Source organism: Mobula birostris, chromosome 6, assembly GCF_030028105.1.
Source record: "Mobula birostris isolate sMobBir1 chromosome 6, sMobBir1.hap1, whole genome shotgun sequence".
Taxonomy (NCBI): Eukaryota; Metazoa; Chordata; class Chondrichthyes; order Myliobatiformes; family Myliobatidae; genus Mobula; species Mobula birostris.
The window spans coordinates 174519315-174544485 of NC_092375.1; the positions used below are offsets into that span (position 1 = coordinate 174519315).

The window sequence follows — 25171 nt, forward strand, 5'->3', positions numbered from 1 at the left end:
GGGCTGAATGGTTTCATTCTGCTCCTGTGTCTTATGATCTTATAGGAGTTGCTTGGCATGTTGACTGCATTAGTATCAGGAGAATCCAGATTTCAGATCCCGAAGCATCATAATACACATTCTGTGATGCTGTGATCTGATGTCAGAAATTAGTGGCACACAAGAGGCCATTCTGGCCATTGTGTAAATGTTGGCCAATAAAAAAATTTAGCAAACTCTTGGATGTTTATATTTATTTGGGTGATGAAAACAGAGCTTATAACTTCCCTTTTTGAGCATAAATAAGAGAAAGGAGCAGAGCAGTGGGTCTACTGGTAGAACATTTTCTGTCAGGCTGAAGGGACTGAATAATCTCCTTTTATCTCCCTATTATTCTATATGACCTGTGTCATATTTTAAACAAAAAGACATGGCAGTGCCATAATTAGTTTTGAATGATAAAGCCACATGGAAGCATATGGGCTTCCATATTTTTCACTCTTGGTAGACTGGCACAACGCCCGAAAGATCACAGCTTGAAAATGATCAATGATATGTAACACATAGTTTCAGAGGCCTGAAACTTAAATCTTTAGGTATTGCGAGCATTCAGTTTCACGTGAGGTGAATGAATCATCCAAGTGCCCAAAGGGAGAAACCTAGATGTCAGAGAGAGAGGACTGCAATTCTAAGGGTGAATGAAAGGAATCTGGTAAGCAGAACCTATTGGAAAAGTTGAACTTGTAACTTATAGTGCAGTCTGGGTAACTTCATACATTTTTAACTTGATAAAAATTTCAGAGTAAAGCGGGGATAAATGAAACATATTCGGTGTCATAATTTCTCACCTTCATCTCCACCTCTGGTGAATGGTTGGCATACATTCTTCACAGAACTTGGATGTTGTACCGCTTTCACAGAGGAACAACCGTCTGCCAACTCTCCCAGTTTGTACTCGTCCTCCGACTTCCAATCGGTAATTGTTGAGGCAACACACACAAAATGCTGGAGGAACTCAGCAGGCCAGTCAGCATCTACAGAAAAGAGTAAACAGTCAACGTTTTGGGCCGAGACCCTTCTGCAAGACTGGAGAAAAAAGATGAAGAGTCAGAGTTAGAAGATGAGAGGAGGGGAGGAAGAAACACAAGGTGATTGGTGAAACTAGACGGGGTTGGTGAAGTAAAGAGCTGGGAAATTGATCGGTGAAAGAGATACTGGACTGGAGAAGGGGGAATCTTATAGGAGAGGACAGAAGGGGGGAGGAGCACCAGAGGGAGGTGATGGGCAGGCAAAGAGATGAGGAGAGAGAGGGAAAAGGGATAGGGTATAGCCTGAAATGTCAACTGTACTGTTTTCCATTGATGCTGCATGGCCTACTGAGTTCTTCCAGCATTTTTTGTGTGTTGTTTCGATTTCCAGCATCTGCAGATTTTCTCTTGTTTGCAATTGAGGTACTTGTTGAGCCCATGTCAAAGCTAATTCTTACAAATGTGCCATCTCAGCTCAAGTCGTCTTCTCTCTTTAACAACTTAACTCTATAAATTACTTTCTTTCTTTTGGTCCTTTTCCCTTTTCTCTTTCACTTTTCCTCTTTTTCTCTTCCATTTGTCTTCCTCAAACTTGCAGGATGTTAGCCAATTGCTGCTTCCAATTTCTTTTCCATTGACCACCCTCTCTTTCTCTCCCTTCCTGAATTTCTGTTTCAGGGTAATTATTCCAGGCATTTATTTGCCTTATTTTATCAATGCCACAACAAGCTAATTGGTGCCATGTACATTTGGTCATGGTCATATACATTTGGAATAGATTGTGAACTAGGCAAACCAGCAGAGCAAACTATATGTCTGTTGGCCTGACATCGGACACAAAAGATTGTCAAATTTATCTTCATAGTCAGAGGCCAGAAGTGCTGGGGTATATAGCTTTTGAAACACAGCTGATTATTTTTAAAGTTTATAATTTTCGCAATGGAACCTACACAATGAAAATTTACCAAATGAAATTATTTGATAACACGTCAACAATTGCTGGTGCTTTTCCTGTACAGAAGGAATTAAGGACGTTGTACCCTGAATAAATACACCAAACCTTAGCTCAGATGCTCTGCCAGCTTTTAGAAGTAGGTAGAGGGCACATTTCCACAGTCAGTGTTACAATAATTTTTACCGAGGCATTACATTTGGTCAAAATTCCATGTGGTTTTATTATTTATGTAAATGTATGGACCAAACAATTTTTCCTTTTGTTAATAGTTCATTAACTGGGCTTATGGAACATATAAATGGTCTTATGCTATTTGGTTATGCCCATTAGAAACTTCTAATGAGGGTCTCTCAATACAGAATGGGTCCCCTGTTCTTCATTTAACACTAAAAGTATGATGATAGAATACTTCTTCTCTGGTTTTCCCCATTCAGAAGATCAAGCTTAGTGATAGCAATAGAGAAAATACAGAGGATATTTATAAAGATGATGGTGGATTGGAAAATTTAGTAATGAGAGATTGACTAGATTATTTTCAATGGGATTGAGAGTTTTTTTTAGAGATGTTAAAAATATGGAGCCCATTTCCTTTGGCAGAGACATCAGTGGCTAAGAGGTGGAAATGTATTGAATTTGTAATAAGATTAAAGGCCATTGAAGGAAAATAAAAGCTTATATTGAAAGAGTAATAATGATTTGGAACTCACTGCCCAAAGGAGTGAGGAAACAGGAGATCTCAAACTATTTCAAATACACTGTGAATGAATACTTGAAGAGTGATACCTGCATAGGGCCATGGACTGAGAAATGCCCACAGCTCTTAAACAGTTGACAAAAATGATGGGCTAAATGTCTGACTGTAAGTACCTTTTTGTGTTTATTTTTGTACAGTATCTTAGAGTTGTCTTCATGTACTTAGGGTGTATAGGGAATTAAGTTGTATGAATTATGCAATGTAAGTCCAGTGTTGTTGGAGAAACAATGCAGTAAATAGGTTAAGTGGTAGATGTCCGAGTGCAGGATTCCCTAAAGATTAATTTGCAGGTTGAGTTGGTAGTAAGGAATGCAAATGCAACGTTAGATATTCATTTTGTGGGGACTAGTAATACAAGGAAGGATGTAATGCTGAGGCTGTATAATATATTGTCAGACTGCACTTGGAGTATTGTGAGCAGTTTTGTGTCCCATCTTTAAGAAAGGATGTGCTGGTATTGGAGGGGGTCCAGAGGAGGTTTATAAAAAATGCTCCTGGAAATGAAAGGGTTAATGTATGAGGAGCATTTGATGGCTTTGGGCCTGTACTCACTGAAGTTTAGAAGAATGATGGGGGGGGGGGGTGGGGGAATCTCGTTGAAACTGACCGAATATTGAAAGGCATAGAGTGGACATAGAGAGCATGCTTCAATACTGGGAGAGTCTTGGACTAGAGGGCTTAATTTCAGAATACGAGAGGTGATAGTTCATGGCCTAAGGTTGAAGGAGTCAATTTTAGAAAACCTAGCAGATTTATTTTTCAACATAGTCCCCTCCTACATTTACACATTTAGTTCAGCGGTCATGGAGCATACGGATCCCTTCTTTGTAGAAGTCGGTGTCATGGACCTCTAGAAAGTGGTCCACAGCAGGGGTGATTGATAAGTTTGTGGCCTAAGATAGGAGTTGAGTTATTAACTTCAAACTTTCTGCATAATCACTCAAAGAGTTGAACTGCACGTGCATGTAACTCATCTCACCCATCGTACAAGGATGTCCCTTTAGAACAGAGGCAAGGAAAACTTTCTTTAGTGAGAGGGTGGGGAATCTGCCACAGATTGCTGTGGAGGCCAAGTCATTGAGTATATTGAAGTACGTTGATAGGTTCTTCAATAGTAAGGGCATCAAAGGTTATCGGGGAAGACAGGAAAATAACTGCCGACGGGACATCAACCGTCTCGACTTCACCACACCTTGTCCCCATTAACTGCCGACGGGACATCAACCGTCTCGACTTCACCACACCTTGTCCCCATTCCAACCTCACTCCTTCGGAACGGTCTGCACTCCCTCCGCACTAATCCTAACCTTATTAAACCCGCTGATAAGGGGGGTGCTGTTCTAGTCTGGCGTACTGACCTCTACCTTGCTGAGGCACAGCGACAACTCGCGGATACCTCCTCTTATTTACCCCTCGATCGTGACCCCACTAAGGAGCACCAGGCCATTGTCTCCCACAGCATCACCGACTTTATCCGCTCAGGGGATCTCCCATCCACTGCTACCAACCTTGTAGTTCCCACACCTCGCACTTCCCGTTTCTACCTCCTACCCAAGATCCACAAACCTGCCTGTCCTGGCCGACCTATTGTCTCAGCTTGCTCCTGCCCCACCGAACTCATTTCTGCATACCTCGACACTGTTTTATCACCCCTTGTTCAATCCCTTCTGACCTATGTTCGTGACACTTCTCACACTCTTAAACTTTTCGATGATTTTAAGTTCCCTGGCCCCCACCGCTTTATTTTCACCATGGATGTCCAGTCCTTATATACTTCCATCCCCCATCAGGAAGGTCTCAAAGCTCTACGCTTCTTTTTGGATTCCAGACCTAATCAGTTCCCCTCTACCACCACTCCGCTCCGTCCTGCGGAATTAGTCCTTACTCTTAATAATTTCTCCTTTGGCTCCTCCCACTTTCTCCAAACTAAAGGTGTAGCTATGGGCACCCGTATGGGTCCTAGCTATGCCTGCGTTTTTGTTGGGTTTGTGGAACAATCTATGTTCCGTGCCTATTCTGGTATCTGACCCCACTTTTCCTTCGCTACATCGACGACTGCATTGGCACTTTTTCCTGCACGCATGCAGAACTCGTTGACTTTATTAACTTTGCCTCCAACTTTCACCCTGCCCTCAAGTTTACCTGGTCCATTTCCGACACCTCCCTCCCCTTTCTAGATCTTTCTGTCTCTGTCTCTGGAGACAGCTTATCCACTGATGTCTACTATAAGCCTACTGACTCTCACAGCTATCTGGACTATTCCTCTTCTCACCCTGTCTCTTGCAAAAACGCCATCCCCTTCTCGCAATTCCTCCGTCTCCGCCACATCTGCTCTCAGGATGAGGCTTTTCATTCTAGGATGAAGGAGATGTCTTCCTTTTTTAAAGAAAGGGGCTAACTCTGCTCTTAAACGCATCTCCCCCATTTCACGTACATCTGCTCTCACTCCATCCTCCCGCCACCCCACTAGGAATAGGGTTCCCCTGGTCGTCACCTACCACCCCACCAGCCTCTGGGTCCAACATATTATTCTCCGTAACTTCCGCCACCTCCAACGGGATCCCACCACTAAGCACATCTTTACCTCCCCCCCCTCTCTCTGCATTCCGCAGGGATCGCTCCCTATACAACTCCCTTGTCCATTCGTCTCTCCCATCCCTCCCCACTGATCTCCCTCCTGGCACTTATCCGTGTAAGCAGAACAAGTGCTACACATGCCCTTACACTTCCTCCCTTACCACCATTCAAGGCCCCAAACAGTCCTTCCAGGTGAGGCAACACTTCACCTGTGAGTCGACTGGGGTGATATACTGCGTCCGGTGCTCCCGATGTGGCCTTTTATATATTGGCGAGACCCGACGCAGACTGGGAGACCGCTTTGCTGAACATCTATGCTCTGTCCGCCAGAGAAAGCAGGATCTCCCAGTGGCCACACATTTTAATTCCACATCCCATTCCCATTCTGACATGTCTATCCACGGCCTCCTCTACTGTAAAGATGAAGCCACACTCAGGTTGGAGGAACAACACCTTATATTCCGTCTGAGTAGCCTCCAACTTGATGGCATGAACGTCGACTTCTCTAACTTCCGCTAGGCCCCACCTCCCCCTCGTACCCCATCTGTTACTTATTTTTATGCACACATTCTTTCTCTCACTCTCCTTTTTCTCCCTCTGTCCCTCTGAATATACCTCTTGCCCATCCTCTGGGTCCCCCCCCCCCCCCGTCTTTCTTCCCGGACCTCCTGTCCCATGATCCTCTCGTATCCCCTTTTGCCTATCACCTGTCCAGCTCTTGGCTCTATTCCTCCCCCTCCTGTCTTCTCCTATCATTTTGGATCTCCCCCTCCCCCTCCAACTTTCAAATCCCTTACTCACTCTTCCTTCAGTTAGTCCTGACGAAGGGTCTCGGCCTGAAACGTCGACTGCACCTCTTCCTACAGATGCTGCCTGGCCTGCTGCGTTCACCAGCAACTTTGATGTGTGTTGCAGGAAAATAGAGTTGGGGGGGGAATCGGGCATAATTATTGAAAGTCAGAGTGGACTAGCTGGGCCAAACAGTCTGTGTTTTATCGTTTTATGGCACAAATCATATGTGCCATGTTTTTTTGCAATCTGATTGCAGTATAATTTTGTTTTTGTTGACTTAGTCCCTTGCCATAAAACTGGCCAGGGCTCTGGACTGAAATTTTAAAATTGTAGACTTGTCCCTTGAAGTTGTGAGAATTGACTTGGCAAGGAGTTTTGAGACATTCTGTATGCTTCTGTACCAAAAAATAATTATATTACTAAGTCTTTGACTATTATATCAAATTGTACTATTTTAGAAATCAGAGTAAATCATTTAAAATTAGGTTCCCCATGGATGGAGGACTGAATGTATTTACTGTTTTGCCATCTACCCGACTCTGTATGAATCAGAGCCTGCTGAAGTGCTCTTAATTAAGTGAAGGAAAAGGAATGAAATAATAGTGGTTTATTATGTTGATCAGTTGCACTAGTTTCTGGGAGATTTTTGCATGTGCAAATGAATCTTAACAGCAACTTCAGCTATGATGATTCTCTCTTAACTGTGTCTCCAAAAATAGATAAAAACAATGTTTAAAAATCACAGATATTAAATCTAAATGTCTGCAATGTGGTATACCATATCATAGTTGAATAGTTTTCAAAATGCATTCTTGAAGTGCAAGGCATCTCATGTTTTTTTCTTATGAAAATTACTTGATGAAACTTGTAAGAGTTCTCTGTGTTAAAGTGTATGTCTGCCCTGCGCAAGTTTCACTGCATAAAATTTGTCTGCGTCATCTCTTGGGTCAGTTTTTCCCTTTCTTTGAAATGGTAGGAGCTACTTTAACATGTTTAATAGTTGAACTATACCCTGGTTTGCTCGCCTGGTTTGTTTGACGGGAAATTACATTAAAATAGTAATCTTGAGAACGAAATACAGAGTTGGGTCAACTTATAGAGGCTGTTTAGAACCAGAAAATCCATTAACAGCTGGGGAAAGGAGGGTTGCCATTTTCCAGAATTGTAAAACAATAACTGGACTGTGTTTTTGTACACGGCTCTGGAGAGCCGTGAGTAATGGAACATGGGGGTGTGAGGAGCTATCACATGCTGGCCGAGGCTGCTGGTGGGTGGAGTGAGTTGGGGCTAAAAACCTCCCGAGAATAATCAGTTTATGTAGGATGTAAGAAATTTAGTAAGGCAGGAAAGGGGTGCCATGACAACAAAAGCAGTTTGTACACTTGCCATGATTTTTTTTTCTTTCTATCAGCAAATCCTTTGCTGTGGATGCAACAAGTCCTTTTTTTCAGTTACCCTTGGATTTCCTCAAAGAGTTATGTGTTTGTCCTGAATTAAGTACAGTGCTTGGCAGTTTTGCAGCAAGTCAGAGAGAAAACTGAGCTGTCTTAAAGGAAATTCTCTTTGACTTTACATAAGTTTTAGCTCAAAAAGAACAGAACAGCTCAAAGGAAGAAAGAGAAGGGCCTATTCTGTGTTGTATCTCAATAAATAAATATTTTCTTATTTAAAGTGAACATTAATGAACCACTTATCCTAGAAATCAGCTGCTTGTGACTTCTAGTTGTTACTTTTGTATTCAAATCTTAATCGCTTGTAGCACAGTGACCTTGATACAACCCTGGTTAAACCAATTCTTTCTGTGGATAAGGTATCTCATTAAGACACTAGTTATTTACTCTGTATAACACTTATTGTGTTCAATACTTTCCTAAAGCATCTGAATACAGTGGATTCCATTTAATTGGAGCACGTTGGGACCAGTACATTTTGATTCAGTTCAGAGGTTGCTCCAATTAGCCGAAGTTTCATGGATATGGCTGAAAAGATATCAAAAAGACAAACTACCGTTTCAGTGAGTAACAACTTATGTATTTAAATGACATTCAAAACAAATTAGAACACTACCAATGTCTCTACAGTACTATAAAACAGGAATTCACGCGGTGTATGCTGCAATGTTCTTTTGATTGGTTGTAAATGAACACAGTCAGTGCAGACACCTAGTGCAGATAATAGACTGCTTTCATGCAATGCTTTCATGACTGTATCCACCAAATCTTCATTTTGATTGTAACATTCAAAATGATTGTCAATACCTGCAAATCCTTTGTAATTCCTAACGTGTTGAAGTAGTGAGATCATTTCATTTTTCACTCCTGGCTGTTTCCGGCATCTCTAAGCCTGAATGCTTGTGAACCGAAGTGAGCAAAACTGTTCTGAATTGTCTTACTGCTTATTTCTCGCCAGCTATCAGTGACAAAAATCACTGCTTTTTGAACACAAAAACATGCATTGACAAACTGTTCTAAGGACACACAAGTGCACATGACTGACCCTAGTTAGAAACTGTTCGGCAACATTTTCCAGTCCACTTAAGCGGCATAATGTCCCAAATAAATGAAAGGGATCCCGGCTATTTTATTGATTAATTTTTATTTTTTTACAAGTTGTCCCAAATAAGAGGCTGCCCCAGTTAACTGATGGCCCAATGAACTGGAATCCACTGTACTTCTATCAATATAAATAGGCACTTTAAACTGTGCTGTCAAGGTAATCAACAGTGAATTTTGAGGTACAATCTGATCATTTTGCATTTACATATTTACACTGACAGATCTCCACATTTTGTATTTAAATAATTTAATCAGAATGTGCTGCTGTCTTTGGAGATGTGTGGTGTGGCTAACAAGGGGAAAGAATAATATTTAAGCTGCTTACCTTTACAGAGATGTTTGTTCCTGTTTCCTGCTCATGATTCCTGACTTACTAAAGCAGTGCATACAACATTCTTCAGATGCATTTGTGCATGGGAGGGGGAGGGGAGGAATTCATTTCTCTATGTCCCCCTCCCATTCAGTTAGGTAGTAAAGTGGAGTTTAACTAACTAAAATTGCACTTAGTTTACAAAGCATAATTAAAAGTATTTTGGTCCCAATCCTCCACTACAAAATCAGGCCAATATGATGTTAACTTTTGGTAGTTCTGTATGACATGCAACTGGAAATCTGTACAACTGGATTTACTCTGTGTGGTTGTTCAAGTTCCCTGAATTATCAGGGCATGAATTATTCCTTAGTTGGAATGGCTTTCATTTATGAATCGTACAATAAAGTATTCTGGTTCTGCCATAGCTCCTTATCAAATCAATGCCTCAATTAGGGTTGCCAACTGTCCCGTATTTGCCGGGACATCCCGTATATTGGGCTAAATTGGTTTGTCCCATACGAGACCACCCTTGTCCCGTACTTCCCCCGCTAAGGTAGAGCGTTCCTATGAAACCGTTCGTAAACTAAAATGGCGTAAAGTGCAGAAGCAATTACCATTAATTTATATGGGAAAAATTTTTGAGCATTCCCAGACCCAAAAAATAACCTACCAAATCATACCAAAAACACATTAAACCTAAAATAACACTAACATATTGTAAAAGCAGGAATGATATGATAAATACACAGTCTATATAAAGTAGAAATAATGTTTGTACAGTGTATCAGAATTGGGAAGATTAAGCCAAAACCGATCGTAGAAAAAAATCGGCACGTACATGCATGCACACACAGGTGCCCATGCAAGGCTTCATGGTCATGGTAGTCTCTCTCGGGGTAAGCACAAGTGTCCCGTATTTGACTGCTACTTTTGTCCCTTGTTTAGGAGTGAGAAAGTTGGCAATCCTACCCTCAATGTTCCTTACAATTATTTACTTCTGGCAGGATGACTGCATTTCCATCAGTTTGTACAACTTGAAGTGTATAGGTCTTGTTTATGGACTAGGCAAAGCTTCAGTTCAATATAAGCACCATTCAACACTTCCAAATTGCATTTTTTTGTGTGACTTTTGAGCCTGGAGCTCATACAGATGACTGAAGGCTCTTCTCTCATCTCTGCCGAGTACTAATGTTGTGTAGCCCCAGGCAAGGGATAGCATAAACACTCATTTTAATATGAAAGATCCCTCTGTAGTTTCACCACCAATACCAGAAGATTTCCCGTATGCTTGCCTGGAGAATGGAGGAAGTGTCATACAAATAAAATCTTCCCTCTTAAAATATTCTAAGTCTTGTAGTGGGAGCAAGAATAATGTCTGATGCTTTCACCAGCCATTGGCTATCTGCTGGATGGAGTTCATTTGTTCTGTACTGACACAATTTAGTGAAAGAATAGAAATGATGAAAGATCAGATTGGGTAGGTGGGTGCAGATTGTTTTCTATGGTCAAGAATGGGGTCCAGTGCAACAGAATTAAATGTAAATGCAATTTTTGAATTTTAAGAATGAAGTATGATGGCTTTAACTGGGTAAGAGAGCCTGAAAAGCCTCTTTGCTATTTCTCTGTAAAACTACGATATACATACATTCATATTCATGTCCATTGTTAGCAGTTGAGGCGCACAATTCGGCAGTGATAAGTACCTGTCGTGTTGCGTCGGGCCCTTGTTCCTGACCCATCAATTGCAGGAATCTGAGACTGCCTACTCTCTTCCACCTTTCATCAAGATCAGCCTTGAACCAATCTTCAAATATTGAGGTATTGGTTTAAACAGAAATGTAGCGATCTGGAGCCACATTACATAAGTGTATGTAAGCAATTTCCCACATATATTATCTTCAAGGAGCGGTGCCTCAAAAAGGCGGCGTCCATCATGAAGGATCCCACCATCAAGGGCATGTCCTCTTCTCATTGTTACCATTAGGAAGGAGGTACAGGAGCTTGAAGGCGCACACTCTATGATTCAGGAACACCTTTGCCATCCAGTTTCTGAATGGACGTTGAACCCTTGAACACTACCTCACTAACTTTTTTACTTTTTTGCACTATTTAATATATATCTACTTACTGTATTTCAGTTTTTTTACCTCTATATTATGTATTGTACTGCTGCTGCAAAATTAACAAATTTCACAACATATGCAGGTGATTTTAAACTTGATTCTGATTGTAATTTTACAATATTTGGATGTGAGGATTTGAAGCAAACTGATCACATAGTTTAAATTAGATAAATTTGATTATTCAGATTTGAAAATTTTAAATGCTGGAAGCAGATTGAGCTTAGGCTGTCTAAATAGTCATGTGCAGCTAGTTTCCTGTTTTTTTAAAATTTAATGTGCAGATTCTTGCTACAGTTGTAATCATTGGTTCAGAATGTGCAGCCCAGTACAATGCAACGTTGTGTTGTTTGGAATTTTTATAAATCCTTGAGGACTGTTAGCTGTATTGCAGCACTACATTCAAAATATAGCCAGATGTTTTAAAACACAGTTTGAGAAAACTGAGGGTTATGTAATGTTCATTGTTTCATGGTCTTTCATGAACCTAACATTGAAAAACTTTGTGTATGATGCTAGCAGACTGTCGCAACATCAAGTGAGTAATGTTCGTAAGAGCTTGTATTGTGTAAGATCAGAAATAAAGCTTTCTCCACCATTACCTAACACAATGCTTCAAAACTGGGCGATCACAGTATCATTTCTGTGTGACTTGACTCAAAAACTGTTCTTTTTATCTTGGCCAGCCACGTGATCTGTCTCTTCAGTTAAAGGTACGGTGGATTCTGATTAATTGGGTCATCAATTCATTGGGGCAGCTGCTTACTTGGGACAATTCTTAAAGAATAAAAAATAATGGAGAAAATATCCGTGACTCCCTTCGTTTGTTCGGGACACTATGCTGCTTACTTGGGGCAGAAGACTGTTGCTGACAGTTTGTAGCTAGCGTTGGACGCATGCACTTGTGCACCCGTTAGCCACGCTACACCTTAGTGTGTAAAGTGAGCACATACTCCGAGCAAAGTTTTTAAATAGCGTCGGTTGTTTGCATATGTGTTCAAAATGCAGTGATTTTTGTCACTGATAGTTGGGGAGAAATAAACAGTAAGACAATTTAGAACTGTGGTTTCAAGAATTCAGGCTTGGAGATGCCGGAAGCAGATGAGAGTGAAAATGAAATAATTTCACTACTTCAGTAAGTTAGGAACTACGAAGAATTTGAAGGTATTGACCACCATCTTGAATATTACAATCAAAATGCAGACTTGGAGGATGCAATCATTGATAGCATTGTATGAAGGTGGTCCAACTACCTGTGCTGATTTTGTCCATATACAGTCAATCAAAAGAACACTGTAATGTTTACTGGTTTAATTCCTCCAGCAATAACTATGAGAAACTAATACAGGCTAATACAGTAGGACTGTAGTAGTATTGATAGTGTTCTAATTTGTTTTGTATTTCATTTCCATACAAAATGTGCTACTCAGTTAAATCAACAGACATAAAATGCTGGAGGAACTCAGCAGGCTAGGTAGCTTCTATGGAAAGGAGTACTGTCGATGTTTCAGGCTGAGATGAAGGGCCTCGGCCCAAAATGTTGACTGTACTCTTTTCCGCAGATGCTGCCTGGCCTGCTGAATTCCTCCAGCATTTTGTGTCTGTTGCTCGGATTTCCAGCATCTGCAGATTTTCTCTTGTTCACTCAGTTAAATGGTAGTCTGTCTTTTTTATGCCTTTTTAACTATTTCTATGAAACTTCGCCTAATTAGGACAGCTGCTTAATTGGGCCAAGCTGTGCTGGCCCTGATGTATCCCATTTAACTGGAATCTACTGTATCTGAGAATAGCTGGGACATTAATGAGAGCCAGTACAAAGCTTCCCCCTTACTAGCACACAAAAAAAATTGAGGATATACCTCATGTATCTGAAGTTGCAGATAGGCTTGCTTTCTGGCTAAAAGGAGTTAAATTCACCGGTATTTTGTAATTGTAAGTTTACAAGGATTTTTTGTTAAATCTGTATATGTGGCTAATCGCCAGTGATATGCCTCACATTTGTAATCGAGCCCTGTGTCTGAATGAGTGGCCTGCAATGTTACTTATGTCTGTGATCTTCCTGTGTTGGAGTGTTGCATGCATGGTGGACCAGGGAATGAAAAACACTCACCTCAGTACATGCTAAATCATATTGAGTGTATGTCAGTGATTTAATTTATGATAAAATATCTGGGCTTTGGTGGAAAAACCTGTTGCAACATGATATTTCTCTTTAAAGTTTTTAATGAGATTTGACATTATTTTCTTCAGTTTCTTTAACAAACAATTGAGCATTTGATCTTGTACTGCTATCTTGTAATTTCTGGATCTAAGTTCGATGTCTTGTAAAGCTGTTTAATGTTTTAAGAAGCAATAGTAGAATGGAAAGGATATGTAGTGAGACAAAAATATTTTTCTGCAAGATGAAACAAGTAGGTTAGAACAAGATTAAAGATATTGAAGTTACTAGATTCAGTCCCACATGTCTAAACACTTAACTCTCTCTAGTTTGCTTTGTCAGCTTATCAACTTCATAAATTACCCCAGATTGGTGATGAATGGAATTTTATCATCTTCACACTATGATATAAAAAGCAATGTTAAATAGATGCCTCTCTTTTCAGAATGTCTCCAAAGCCAGCAAATATTCCAGAGTAACCTGTTCTGCAGATGGAGGTTTTTGAGTAAGGTTCTCCAGACATTTTCTAATATGATCTGCATTTTTTGGAAATAGAAAATCTTTTCTGGTATTCAGTGGATGGAATTTGCTTTTCAAACATCTGTTTCCTTTCACAATGGAATCACTGTAAATATTATGCATTCACCTTTATAGCAGCTTTTGTATTAGGACAGAACTATTAACAAATTCACATTATAGTGGATATAGATTAAGTTAAATAACAAACTCCAAGCAAAATGCAGGAGGAACTCAGAGAGTTGAGCAGCATCTGTGGGTGGAAAGGAATTGTTAAAGTTTCGGGTCAAAACCTTGCATCAGGATTGAGAGTGGAGAGGCAAGATGGCCAGCGTGAAGATGGGGGGGGAAGGGATGTGGTGAGACAGCAGTCCAAGGTGGACGGAGGGGTATAAGATATTAGACAAGTTGTGCCAGGTACGGGAGGGGAGCATGGGTGGAGTTGGGAGACAGTGACAGATAGAGCCAAGCAAAGAGAAGGAAAAGTGTACAGTATTTATAGAGGGGGAGGTGGAGGAAGGAGAATGTCAAGTCTGGAGACAGCTACTGGACGGAGATTAAGGCTAGGTCCACACTAGACCGGATAATTTTGAAAACCCCGGTTTCGAGTAAAAACAACAGACGTCCACACCAAGCGTTTTTCAAAATATCTCCGTCCACATTAGAACAGATATTTGGTTGAATCTCCTCCTACTGGGCATGCACAGAATGCACAGAAAACAAGTGAAGACGAAACTGTATACTTGGTACGCGTTTGTCCAGTTACAGACTAGAAAAACTTTAAAGGAGTTGCTGTTGATTGTCACACAGGTGGACTTAAAACTAAAAAAAAAACAACAAATACTGGAATGTATGGAGGCAACCAACAGGGAGTTCACGGACAGTATGACCCGATTGACGACGAACATTGAAAAACTGACTAACTCTGTTGCATTAATATAGCACCTTGTTAAATGTATAAAACATGTCTGCATCAGTGTAATCTTGTATTTCTGTACAATGTTACATTAGGCTATTATACATCTATTGTCAGAAAAGTGTACTTGCATAAATAGGTAAACCACCTTCATACAAACAAGGACAGAAAACAGGGCAAAGTGAGTATGCTTATTTATTCAGTAAGCTATGGGTCAAAGTATTTGGTGAGTACATTTCTAACTCTTTTGGCTTCAGTCTCGTTGCCGTCTGTTCTGAAATTGTTAGTTTGTGTGGGGGGGTTGCGTTCAAGAAAACAATGAAATGCCGCGCTGCCGCCATCTGTTCTGGCACGTCATGACAGCGTTTTTAAATAGTCAAAAAAGCTCACTTTACAATTTAACTCTCACGCCGTTCACACCGACTGCGCGTTATAACAGCCGTCTGGCAGTGCTTGCGCAGTACCAAGCAGAAGCAGAAAAAGCATTGTTGTTCTGGTTTTGTCCTGACAGCGTTTTTAAATCTCTCTGTTTACCCCGTCCACGCTACAACGCGCAACAGTCGTTTTCAAACTTACACACTGTGGAGAGTGTTTTAGAAAAGCTCAGTTTTCGGGGGATGAAAACGCCATTTCAATGTGGACGGAGGGTCAAAACGAAGAGAAAAAGCTTTGTTTTCAAAATTATCCAGCGTAGTGTGGACGTAGCCTAAAGGCTGATTTACACTTGTGCGTCAACTCGACACCGTAGGTACAGTGTCGCCGCGAACGCTATGCAGATCCCTATGCCGTAGCCTGACGCGCACCTCTCCAAAAATGTAACTGCGCGTCGCAGCAACGCAGACCGCAACAACTGTGATTGGTCCGCTTGGTAGCATCGCATTTCCTCCTACGCTGCAATAGCTTCCCATTGGGCGACTGAAGGGCAGGGAAGGAACTCTGGCTGCAAAGCTTTACAGACCTCCGAAATTATGGAGGATACATTTCGCTTTTACGAAAAAGACGCTGGCTTTAAACTTGTTTACCCTGAGAAAAGCTACCACGACCGTGAAGCCTTGAGCGGGCAGGTGTGTGCGCATGCGCGACGTGCGCGAATTGCAGAGCGACACAGACACACCAACACATAAGTATAAATGCTCACAACATGCGTAGCCCACTTATGTGGGTTACGGCATCGAGTTGATGCACAAGTATAAATCAGCCTTAAATAGGAACACGAAGGGCTACCAGTACTGGACTGATAAGGAAACGTGGTGTGAATGAGAGCCATTAAGACAGAGATGAATGGTAATCCATATCGGTTTCTTCTTTTTGTTTGTTTCTCTGTTTCTGTGTAAGTGTGTAGTTTTTCATTGATTCTATTGTATTTCTTTGTCCAACTCAGGATAGCATATGGTGACATACGTAATATGTACTTTGATAATAAATTTACTTTGAACTTTGAAATGGAGCCATAATCAAATGGTGAGGGACGGAGTGTGAGTGTGTGTTGGAACCAGGAGGGACTCTGCTGTGACTGCTGACCCAATAACTAAGCCATGTCCATCTCCCAAATCTAAATGGGAGTGATGGGTCTTTTAATCTTGCTGCTAAAATAGGAATATATCTCTTATAACATGGATAAAATAGAGAGAGGGGTTTGAATTTCAGAAAAACATAATACAGACGATCTATAAAGTAGGGGTATGGATGGATGGAAGTCTTGACAATTTCTGCTTCTCCCACCTTTCAGACAGTGAATTCCAGACCTCTACCATCATTGTCCTCATCGCTCCATAACCTCTCTTCCAATTATCTTTAAAACCAAACATCCTGCTTTTCGGCGTCCAAGAACTTCATTTTAGTCAAACCATTTAATCAAGAATCAACTGGAAGTTTGTTCTTATTATCTGCTCCATATAGTCCTGGCAACATCCTTGCAAATCTTCTGTCTGGTGCAATCACATCCTGTCAGAATCTGAATCTGGTTTAATATCACCGCCATGTGTCATGAAATTTGTTGCCTTTGCGACAGTAGTACTGTGTACGTACGTGTGTGTGTGTGTGTGTGTGTGTGTGTGTGTGTGTGTGTGTATAAAATTAATTAAACAAGCAGTGCGAAAATAGAAATAAAATGTAGTGAGGTAGTGTTCATGGGTCCATTCAGAAATCAGATGGCAGAGGGAAAGAAGCTGTTCCTGAATCATTGAGTGTGTGCCTCTTCAGGCTTCTGTACCTCCTTCCTGATGGTAGCAATGAGAACCTGGGTGATATGGGTCCTTAACAATGGATGCTGTCTTTTTAAGGCATCGCTGCTTGAAGATGTCCTGGATACTATGGAGGCTAGCGCCCATGATCGAGTTGACTAAGTTTACAATCTCTGCAGCTTATTTCGATCCTGTGCAGGAGCCCCCCGCCCCCCATACCAGAAGACGAAGCAGCTAGTTAGAAATTTGCAAATGCCTTTGGTGAGAAACCAAATCTCCTCAAACTCCTGACGAAATATAGCCGCTGTTGTGCCTTCTTTGTCACTGAATCGATATGTTGGGTCCAGGATAGATCCTCAGAGATATTGACATCCAGGAACTTGAAATTGCTCACTCTCTCCACTTCATATCCCTCTATGAGGACTGGTGTGTGTTCCCTCATCTTACCCTTTCTGAAGTCCACAATCAGCTCTTTGGTTTTACTGATGTTGATTGCAAGATTGTTGCTGTGACAGCATTCCACTAGTTGGTGTATCTCATGCCTGTATGCCCTCTCGTGACCGTCTGAAATTCTGCCAACAATAGTTGTATTGTGGGCAAGTTTATAGATGACATTTGAACTGTGTCTAGCCACACTGCCATGGGTTAGAGAGCGTAGAGCAGTGGGCTAAGCACACATCCTTGAGCTGCACTAGTATTGATAGTCAGTGACTGTCAATGAGGTCTTTAATGTGATCATCAGAAATGTGGACAATACGTAAACTGTGGTCTAACCAGTGTGGTAGAAGTTCTGGCAAAATGTCTTGTCTTTTGTACTCTCAGTTACAAAGGAAAAGATCCCATGTCCCTTTTTTAACCACATTATTGACCTATTCTTCTCCCTTTAAACATCTGTGGACATAGTCCAACGTCCCTTTATTCCTCCACCCCACCTGATCAGTTCCAACAATTTTAGGTTCCTGCTCTGATCTGTTGTATTAGTAATGCCAGTTGCTCTGCCAAGATCTTTATTTTGATTCCTGATAAAATCTGTAATAATGTAAAGATGAGATTGCTATTCAAACTATGTGCAGCAATCAAAAATAAAGATGATAATTACAGGTCCTTCCCCAGGTTAAAAACACTTGATTATTGAAATTTATGCAGATAATTACCCATAAATATTACTTAAATGAGAACCAGAACTTACATGTAATCTCCTCACATTAAGCAAGCGACATTTTTAAGAAGATGGGCTGCCTGTTTTGCTTTGGGAGGCTACTTCAGAGATTTACTTTGGAAACTGACAAAGCAGTTGGTGCTTGTTCCATGGTACTTTATTAAACAATATGAGATCACTGATAGTAAAAGACTATTGAAACCTTAAAGGGGGTTTGAGCATCTTGGTCACAAACGAGAAAATCTGCAGATGCTGGAAATCCAAGCAACACAAACAAAATGTTGGAGGGGTTTCAGCCTGAAACATCAACTGTATTTTTTTTTCTGTGGATGCTGCCTGGCCTGCTGAGTTCCTCCAGCATTTTGTGTGTGTTGAGCACCTTGGTTCTGTACTGTTGTAAAATAGACAGAGGACGATACTAAGTGAATGCTCATATCAATTTGGACTTGTTGATAACCCCATGTTGGGGTCAGGGAAGGTAATAAGTAGTCACCTCCTCAGTTAATACGTTGTTAAAAATGTATCTTTGCGACTCAATACATAAGTCAGTACATGTCTGTTTTGTAAATTAATATTCTGGCTACTTGTATATATAGGGAGGTACTAACGAAAGAGATATTTTGGGTGTTTGCGGTTTTACATTTAGAAACCCTTGGACTAGCGTCTGGTATTTGAATATTCATTGGTATCCTGTCAGTGGGATGTGTTCCTTTTGTCATTGTAATTCTGCTAAATCACCTATCCACGCTCAGAACTTTAAATTTAAGAAGGTGGTTATAACCTTTTGAAGTTACACTTAATTACTTCTTAAAGTACAGTCAACCTGCTGGAAGAACTCCGCAGGTCAAGAAGCAGCTGTGGGAGGAAGTGAATTGTTGACAGGCAGGGCTTCGATCCGAGATGTCAACAATTCTTTTCCTCTCACACATGCTGCTAGACCTGCTGAGTTCTCCCAGTAGATTATTTGTTACTCCAGATTCCAGTATCTGAACTCTCTCGTGTCTCTGTTTTAATTGCTTATTGTTATCTTTCTGCTTGAAAAGTATAAAATCTCATTGTATTTCAGTATGTCAGGAAAGGGAAAGGAGAGGAGTAATGGACTCTTTGAAAGGTCTCCTTGTGTGGAACCAATTCTTTCCATTTCTTCATCTGTAGACCTGTATTAACAAAACTTGCTTGTTATCCGGGGTTCAGGGCTGGAGTGGTGGGTGGCAATCTGTGTATGACTTTTAAGATTAATTTTTTTAAAAATTGCCCTGTTGCAATTTTAGAGTTGGTTTCTTGTTTAAAACCCTGCCTTTCAGCCATTAGTTTACATTCATGCATAGGAGTGTCAGCTGTGGTTCAGTTGCTGGTATATTCTCATCAAAATTGGACTGCTGTGGAGGCCCACTGGACACCATCGCCCACACCACACACACAAATTTAGTTTGACATTCTGGCACAATAAGTCATTTGACAGAAGTATAATATTTTACTTAAGATGTTAAATCAAGAGCTGTCTCCTCACTCAGCATCTCTGTCTGCTGTTTCCATTGATACAGCAACTTCAACTGTTGTTTTAAATATGAGTTGTGCTACAGTTAGGAGCCATTTTTGAATGCTTTCTTGTATGATTCTACAAACTAAACAATCTCTCAATGCATCATTAAGCCTATCACCAAGCTTACAATGCTCAGACAATCTCTTCAATACAGTCAAGTAAGCTGAAATGGGCTTCCCTTCTTTTTGATTCTACTTATGAAACTTAAAGCATTCTGCAATCAACAGTGGTTTTCGTTCTAAGTGTTCCTGCATTACTTTCATGACGGCAGCAAAGCTCATTCCACTGGTTTGGATGGAGCAGTCCAACTTCTGAGTGAACTGTGTACTCTTTGCTTTGCATTGGCTATTGCATTTGCTTTAAAATACTGCTCAATTTGCTCCATATACAATATCCAGTTATCTGTTGTGTGATCAAACGTGCCTACCTTTCTGAGGTAGGTAGCCAGTCATTTGAGCGTTTTTAAAATAATTTTTATCACCCAGTACTCACTGTTTAGGAACTTGTAAATTTGTCTGTTTCCTGCCTTTTTTAAGCGTGCTGTACTTTTTAAAAACTCTATTATCTTGTTGTGTCTTTTCTAACTCAAATGTCTCTTTTTCCCTTTCAAAGAAAGGACATGCTGTGCTTCAACAGAAAGGCAGTCACCTCAGGTTCATTTAAAACTTCCTTGTTGTCAGTGTTGTGTTTTGTAACTCCAAAACACAAAACTCATTTAATGGAAAACATGGGGAGACCAGGAGAACTTGCATGTTTTTTCAACTTTTACTGAAGTGTGTGCATACAATGTCATGACGTAATGACGTATGCCATTTACATACTTTTACATATAACCTGTAATGTGTTATTTAATCAAAGAATACTTAAGCAATATGTTTACAACATTACTCAGATATTACTGAAATATTAAATACACAGCATTTATAAATAAAGTATTTCTTTTTGAGAACTCTGGATAAATTCTGCACTCAGTTTATATCGAGAAAGCTCTCACAAATAGCATTGGAATAAATGTTGAGTGAACCTCTTCGTGGAGAAGAAATACTGGCCAAATAAAATAGAAGAATTCAGCCTTTATTTGTGTGGTGTCAAGCAGCGGTGGCATGAAAAGGGTAGTTTTGTGGGTGGGGAGATTAGTTTATGAAAATGAACTTACCAGATAGAACTATTGAAAGTTTCTAATAAAATTACTATGGCGAATATCATTACTTCATCTACCATACATTTGACTTAAGGAAATCAAATGATATTCAGCACACAGAAAATGCTGGAGGAACTCAGCAGGCCAGGCAGCATCTATGGAAAAGAGTAAACAGTCGATGTTTTGGGCTGAGACCTTTTATCAGAACTGAAGCGCTAAGTTCTTTCATCTATAGAAAACTTTGTTGCAATTCATCACTGACAGAAATGCTCTGTTCTCTGGGTTATATCAAAAGATCTTTGAAAATGAGAAATGGTATATATTTTTAAGTGAATCATTGAAATTATGCAGTGCTTGAATGCTGAATGTCTCCCAGGTTAGTCCATTGTCAGAGAATTTTAAGCATTTCTTCTCTTAATCAATACTGTCTGATGCAAGAAAACAGACCAATCCACATTACATTTCCAAATCTTATAGTGGAATTAAATTTGTAAACTGTAAACTTGTTAGACAAACTTGCATCATTTTTTTTGGACATTTTTGATGTAGTATCATTTGATTATGAATTAATGGGAATTTTGAACTGCTGGAAAAGGAGTGTCTCTAATTTCTGTTGTAAGATATCAAATGTTAGGTATTTTATAATGAGGGTTTCCTTCAAGAGGACCACAGCCTTGTCATAGAGTTGGAGGCTTGTGTGCCTCGATGACAGGCAGGATATCAAAGGGTATGGGGAGAAGGCAGTGGAGTGGGGATGACTGGAAGAATTGGATCAGCCCATGATTGAACAATGGAACAGACTTGATGGGCCGAATGTCTTACTTTTGCTCCTATATCTTATGGTCTTATGACCCAGAGTCAGGGCATTATGCATTGACTCTTGGTAGGGTCACCCATCCCAAACAGGTCAAAGAGTAAGAGTGGTCCACCGGTCCTTCAAGTTTGGGAGTTAAGCTCAGGGCCAACCATCCATACTGGTCAAAAAGATAGTTAAGGAAACAGCAATGAAGAATCAGTCTCCACCTGAGTGCGACGGTATTCCTGAGTCTCCACCCAGGACCTGCATGGCTGACGATACTGAAAACCGAGAGGAAGTTACTAGCATGATGAAGGAAGCCCTGATCACTGCTAAGACCAAGACCAAAATAAATTTTGGAATGTACCAGGAAAAAATGAGCACAATGAACCTCACCTGGGGCACTATAGAGAAGGTGGCCAAGAAGAGACAGAGATGGTGGACCACCATTCTGCCCTAAACACCAGTGGCATAACAGGCAGTGAGTAAGAAATAATGAAGCATTATTTTCAATATGAGGATTTGTGTGAAACTCCCACTGTTATTGCATTCAGTTTATTAAACAGATTTACAGTAAATACGCATTTGCAATGTGATTTCAATGAGTCTCAATGAGCAGGCTGGTCTTGTGCTGGACTTACTAAGCACAATGCCACTGCTTAGAGCTCCTCCCATACAATACCCCCCCCCCCCCACCACCCCAGCCAATATGCCCTTTTGCCCTCTTCCTTGCCCACTAATTTTGCTTTCCACCCAATTCCAGACCAGACCCATTTGGATTTCCGAGAACCCCGCTTGGAACTCTCAGCACAGTTCAGCTTCACTAATACTTTATTTCTTTATTTGTGAAGGCTTTGTTTCGATTGTGAACTGATGGTCTCTTAGTTCTACGATACAGAATGAATCACGTAATTTGCTAGGTGAGCGAGACCCATTCTTGATATTTTCTGGTCTTGTAATGCTGTCCCTCTGGCGATAACCTGCTGCCATTACCTTACTTAAACAGGGATTTTCATGGTGAATCCTATACATGATTGAGACTTTTGTAAAGCTCTTGTGTGGTCCCAGTTGGAGGAGTATAGGGCCCATTATCTAAGAAAGGATGTGCTGACACTGAAGAGAGTTCAAAGGAGGTTCACAAAATTGATTCTGGGATTGAAAGGCTTGTCATATGAGGGGCGTTTGGTGACTCCGGGCTTCTACTGTCTAGAACTCAGAAGAATGAGGAGAGTCCTCATTGAAACCTGTTGAATGTTGAAAGGCCCTGATAGAGTAGATGTGGAGAGGATGTTTCCTGTGGAGGGAGAGTCTCAGACCAGTGGACACAGCTTCAGAATAGAGGGGTGTTTTTTTAGAATGGAGATGAGGGGGTGAAGAATCTGTGGAATTGGTTGCCACCGGCAGCTGTAGAGACAAAGTCAATGGGTATATTTAAGGCAGAAGATTGGCGTTAGATAAGGCAAGAATTTAATACATTCTTGATTCGGTCAAGAAGGGATATGGGAAAAGGCAGAAGATTGGAGCTGAGAGAGAAAATGGATCAGCCGTGATGAAATGGTGGAGCAGACTCGATGGACCAAGTGGCCTAGCTCTGCTTCTATATCTTACTCTCTTGTGATTCAGTAGATGACATTGAGTGACAGCATAAGGGAGGTGGAGCCATAAGCTGGTTCCAGTGCTTTCATCTCTGACTGTTAGGAACATTGCAACTTTTAAATGATTTGTTTGTCTGTTGGTATAATCACAAAAAAACACAACAGTACCTCTACTTTCATAGAAGTTTGTGTAGATTCAGCATGAAGCCAAAAACTTTGACAAACTTCTATAGCTGCACCATGCTGTCAATCCTAACTGGTTGCCTCATGGCCTGGTATGGAAACCCCAATGCCCAGGAATGGAAAAGGCCACAGAAAGTAGTGGATATAGCACCATTCATCACAGACGAAGCCCTCCTCGCAATTGAGTACATGTACATATAGCGTTGCCACAAGAGAGCAGCACCAGTCATCAAAGATCTCCATCATCCAGGCCATGCCACCTTCTTGCTACTACCTTTGCAAATATCAGGAATATTTATTGCCCAACAGTCATTAGGCTCCTGAACTGGCATGGACAACTTCAACTTCAAGTTTAATTGTTATTCCACCATACTTGAATAGCCCTGAATACTGCCAAATGAAACAGCATTCCCCTGGGGCAAGGTACAAAACGCAAAACTAACAGTCATACACAGCACAAGGTGCATACAGCACATACAATTATGTAAGCAGAGAACAAACAGTCACACAAAAACAATTATATAGCCTAAGTCCCTGTAGATTGATGTTATGTGGGATGTTGGTGGCAGGTGCAAGCTCACAGCAGTCCGATCATCACGCTGTAGTGCAGCTGCAGAAAATGCTCTCAGGCTTGTTTTCCACCAAGCGAACACTGACTGGTGGGACCAACCCCCAGCTCAGCATGGATGCCCGCCATGCCACGCTGCCTTTGGTGTCTCCTCCCCTGGGCGGCTGCAACAAGTGACCCTGTGACACATGGGCCTGGTCTGCAACAGCCAAGAAGTCGCAGCTTCCCCATCGTTGGTCTCTTCGATGTACCAGTGAACCTGACTTTCGTTACCAATATCCAGCAAGGTCTTCCAATCACAGGAGAAGTCCCCATGACAATCGTCTTGCACCGTTTGTTGGACCATGCGATGGTTTCAACACCTTCCTGTAGCAAGCGGGATCAGGGTTTGCAACAAGTTCAGCTTCTCCACTATCGAGATGGTTAATACCCAGCAGCGTCTTGTGATCATAAGAAAGACATAAAAGACGAACAATTGCACCTTTGTTTGGACCCAGAGAGGCCGCTGTGACTGACTGTGCTGCCATCTTATTGGAAGATGTTAACTTCATTTACCTCTACTGTGAACTGATTATATGACTTTACATACTCACTTTTGATTACTTTTACAACTCAGTGTTATTTGCTCATTAGTGTTTGCCAGTCTTTGTTGGTGTAGTTTTTCATAAAATTCTCTTGTATTTTTTTTCTGAAAATGCCTGCAAGAGTGAATCTCAAGATGGTATCTGGTAACATATACGTACTTTGATAAACTTACTTTGAACTTTAGACATGGAACTATTTAAAATAAATCCACAATGCATAGAAGAAACAGTGAGCTTCTTTTGACAGAAAATCAATATTACCACTGTAATCTATACACTTGACATTTCTTTCCTCTTTGTTTTTGGGAATTGACCTGAATTGCAACTTTGGCGTTGTCTGAATAATTTGCACAGTTAGGCGTTTCATTTTCAGTAAAATATTACTAGTTTGGATTTTTTTCAATATTTACGTAATGTTTCATAATGCTTTTTCCTTTTATCTCCTTTCCTGAAATAACTTGGGCTTGGGATTGAAGACTACTTGCCTTGCGTCTTTTGATTATTTTGGTGGATCTGAGCTGGGCTAGAAAGGACAGGGTCCACCTCTTTCAGAACAACCAAGCCAAAGGTTGTAGCAGAGGCTGAAGTTACTGACCTGGGGTGAACAACCGATCAGTTCCTGCAGTGAGCAGCCCAACAGCTTGTTAGGTTGTGCTGGATACCATGCATGTAGAGACAGATCATGTGCACAGTGGCCTTAAGGAAAGATGCCAGGCTAAAGTTTAGCATCACTGAAGTGGCTTACATTCCGTGAAC

General features: G+C 40.9%; 1 protein-coding gene across 7 annotated transcripts in view; it reads left to right on the forward strand.

Annotated features, from left to right (window-relative positions):
- Nucleotides 1–25171, forward strand: part of fmnl2a (formin-like 2a) — a 242760-nt gene that overhangs the window by 90601 nt on the left and 126988 nt on the right. Inside the window, exon 1 of one of the 7 annotated variants that reach the window (XM_072261946.1) lies at nucleotides 11681–11786. The exons of the other annotated variants lie outside the window; for them this stretch is intronic. The gene's annotated coding sequence lies outside the window, so the exon portion shown is untranslated. Of the gene's footprint in view, nucleotides 1–11680; nucleotides 11787–25171 lie in introns of those variants that run through there. 7 annotated transcript variants of the gene reach the window in all.